This window comes from Fukomys damarensis, unplaced genomic scaffold (genome assembly GCF_012274545.1).
Source record: "Fukomys damarensis isolate Sample0158 unplaced genomic scaffold, DMR_v1.0_HiC HiC_scaffold_30, whole genome shotgun sequence".
NCBI classification, from domain to species: domain Eukaryota; kingdom Metazoa; phylum Chordata; class Mammalia; order Rodentia; family Bathyergidae; genus Fukomys; species Fukomys damarensis.
In genome coordinates, this window is record NW_022900942.1 from 47,509,079 (window position 1) to 47,513,010 (window position 3,932).

The 3,932-nt window shown below is 36.2% G+C and overlaps 1 protein-coding gene across 1 annotated transcript in view; it reads left to right on the plus strand.

The window, feature by feature from the left end:
- The window catches only part of Rprd1a (regulation of nuclear pre-mRNA domain containing 1A), a 56,589-nt gene that overhangs the window by 30,465 nt on the left and 22,192 nt on the right, over nucleotides 1-3,932 (plus strand). The window lies entirely within an intron of this gene.

A 3,932-nucleotide genomic window follows, 5' to 3' on the forward strand; every position in this document is an offset into this window, starting at 1 on the left:
CTACAAACACTTTATTTTCATCTTTTCATTCTCTCACATTTTTTTCTTTTCCCTTTTTGTTCTTCCCCTACGTATCACACCTTCCCTACACCTTTAGCTCCTTTCCTCCCATTTCTAAATGTCAGTAATCTTATTAGAATCTTATGCATTGTTGCAGAATATTCACACCAGGGAAACTATTTGGTATTTACACATGTGGATTTTTTTATCATATAAAGATGTGACTGAAAAATATGGTGAATGTTTAAATTAAAAAAAAAAACTTACAGTAGGAGACACGTTGCCTCTTCAAAACACTCCCCCTTGCTTTAAACACACGTATCCTATTATTCTTGCCACTTTCTGAAGCAGTTCTAAAAGTCCTGTATTACGAGTGTCTTTATGAGGTATGATAAAAAATACGGAAAATGTGCTAACCAAGTGCCATCCCGTAGGCTTTTAAAAACATAAGGCATGTCCTCATCTACCTTACCAGATTAGTGTTTCTCCTAAGTCAAAATGACCATAAAAGATAAATGTCTTGAATCAATTTAGGACATAAAGGCAGCCTTACCAGTGCAGTTAAAAGACACTTGCAAAAGATTTCTAGAACTGCTTCAGAACATTGCAAGAATGATGGAATAAATGTGTGTAAAGCAAGGGGAATTAAAGGCAATGTCTTTTCTTACAGTAACTTTAAAAAAATTTAAGCATTCATTATATATTGTGATTACCTCTGTATTCTAAAACTACCTCAATTATGTTTAACTTTTTTTAGAAAAATTACTTAACTTTATATAAACTTGAAGGTTATTCAAGCAGAACTTGTGAATATAACTGAGTCAGTCTTCCTTACTATCATGAAATACCATTTCTGTCATGTATGTCTGCATGACGGTGGCATAGTCCCTATTCTAGTCTACTGGCCCATTTGTTTTGCCTTTAATCACTCAGATTTTGATTTTTGAATACTTTGTAATATTTGTTTATAATTTTAATTACTCTAATTATTGATTGAGTTTTCTCCTATTTTCAGTATTTTGCTTTCATACTTAACATTTAAAAATGACAAAGCTATGCATGGTGGTACATGCCTGTAATCCCAGCCCTCGGAAGGCTGAGGCAGAGGAGGATCGCTGGGAGTTTGAGACCAGCCTGGGCTACATAGTGAGTTCCAGGACTATCTCAACTACATAGTGAGACCCTGTCTCAAAAAAACAAATAAGACAACTATTTTGTTGATTTGTCAGATTGAAGATGTTTTTCAAAAATAAACTGATAACACTACATAGAACTGATTATGGAGTCTTTCATTTTTGATTCAGTTATATTGATAGTTATTTTACTGTATTTTTTCACTGAGATATTTCATTTACATTAGGATATTTGATTTAAATTTTCATATAAGATGAAATTAGATGGGTTTTTTAAAGAAGTCACTTGGCATGGTGGTATGCACCATTAAACCCAGCATTCTGGAAGGCTGTGGTAGGAGGATCATATATTCAAGCCCAGCTTGTACAATATAGTGAGACCCTGTCTTAAAAATTTAAAAAACCCTGGAGATGTAGCTCAGTGCAAAGGCTCTGAATTCAATCTCCTGTACCACAAAAGGGAGGAAGGTAGGTAGGTAACTGATTTCTGAATAGTTTATACATTTTTTGAGATCTACAATTTTTATGATTAGTTTTTTCAACAACTGTGATCATTTAACCATTTTCATTGACTGTATATGTAATCTTTTTATTTCAGGAAAAGTTAAAAGACTTAGTTCTGTATATTAGATCTATTAATTTGTGTCACTTCCTTTTCATATAATATGTACATCTTACTGTGTCATCGTTTTCCTTTTTAATGTACAGTTATGTTGTAGTTTGACTGCTGTTTATGGCTCCCTTGCTTTTGGTTCTTATTTTTTCCCCATTCCCATGCCTTCCGTTTACCCCCTCAACCCCTCTATTTACAAAGACTTTATTTCCATTTTTTAATTTTCTCATATTCCATTCCATTGCTTTGATATTATAAATAGTATTTTAGTGAACATTTAACTATATGTTCACTTATTTTAAGTAAATCTCTAAAGGTGAAATTGTTGAGTCATGTTAAAGACTTGATACTTGTTATTAATCTTGATCTTCGGTAAGGTTGTAATAGTTTATTGGTGATTCCCAAATGCTATCTGTAGGTCTTCTTTTCTAGCAGTTCATTTTCTCTAGAAAAAAATGCCTCAGTTTTAAATGTTTTTATTTGTAAATTTTTGGGGGTATTGAGAATTGAACCCAGGGCCTTCACACTGAGCTACATTCCCCATTCATTTGTTCATTCATTCATTCAGAGACCGCATAATACTGAGTTGCTAAATTTGCCCAGACTAGGATTAAACTGTCCTGGTACTCCTGTCTCTGCCTTCCAGGGTGCTGACTACTCAGGTGTGTGCCACCACACGTGGCAGGGATAAAGGTTTTAGAAGATTCATGTTGAGTTTCTCTTAATCTTATTGTCTATCTTAAGAGTCACCCATTGTGTTTCAAGGAGCCTAGCACTTCAAACTCCTGGGCAGAGCCAGAGATTCCCTCCTCTTTTTTTTTTTTTTTTTTTCCTGAGACAGGGTCTCACTGTGTATTTCAGGCAGGTCTCAAACTCACTATGTAGCCCAAGCTGCCCTTGAACTCACAGCGATCCTCCTTCCTCAGCCTTCCTAGTGCTGGGGCTACAGGCGTGCACCACCACACCCGGCTTCTCACCTTTTGTTAAGTTTTTTTCATCTTCCAAAAGATTCTTGGTATTTGTGTACTGTGGTATCCTATCTTGTAGGTTTCTGTATTAATAAATTGTTTTATTATTTTGGTAGCTTTTGGGAGGGAACAGATAAACAGTTCCATCTGTCTTACACCATTTTTATGTTGTACTAAAGAGAATGGTAGTATTTTTCATAAGTGCTGCCAACCTCCCTTGTCTAAATGTCACACACATTGCCTTCATTTACAGTCAATCATCCTGCTCCCTGTAGTACCTACCATTTAACTACAGCCCAGTGAATCTTTTAAAAAGAAAAACATGTCCCATCACACCTGTTTTAAACTCTCCAGTGATTCTCGTTTCACTTTTGGATCTTATTTTAAACTTACACATGGCCTAAAATCATAGTCAGGTGTCTATTTAACGTTATATCATCTCACTGGCTTCCATTGTATTCTTTAGCAGGCAAAAGATATTTTTCACATCAGGGTTTTTGCTTTGCTGATTGCTAATCGTGACTGGAATGCTTCTGAATTTTTTTTAGTTCCTTCATTTCATGTTCGTATGTTATCTCAAGAAAATCTCTTTTATTGCAATTACTCTGTTCCTATAATCACAACTGTATTGCATTGTTACTTTGTATTTCCTTCCTGGTATTTCAAAAATTGAAACTTTCTGTACTTAGTTTGGGGGTACTAGAGTGTGAGCTTTGTGAGATGAAGAACCTTGTTTTGTTGAGACAGGGTCTTGCTGTAGCCCAGGCTGGCCTTGAACTTGCAGCAGTCCTCCTGCCTCAGCCTCCCGACCTCTGGGATTACAGGCGTGCACCACCCTGCCTGGCTCCTTTTTTTGTTTTTCACATTTTGTTCCATATTTTCAATACTGCATATAGTGCAGTGCCTTTCTCCTGGTAAGGCCTTCAGGTACTTATTTTGTCACTAAATGGTATTAGGCCTTAAAATGATAGATAAATTGAATGCCACTACAAATGTAATCTGTAAGAGGTCTCACTCTCTCTCTGTGTATTTGTTTGTTTATTGAGATGGTCTCGCTATCTAGTTCAGAATGCCCTGGAACTTACTTTGTAGCCCAGGATGGCCTCGAACTCGCAGTGATCCTCCTGTCTCTGCCTCCCGAGTGCTGGGATTACAGGCGTGGGCTACCATGCCTGGCTGCTGCTGCTTTTTTTTTTTTTTTTTTTTTTTTTGGGGATT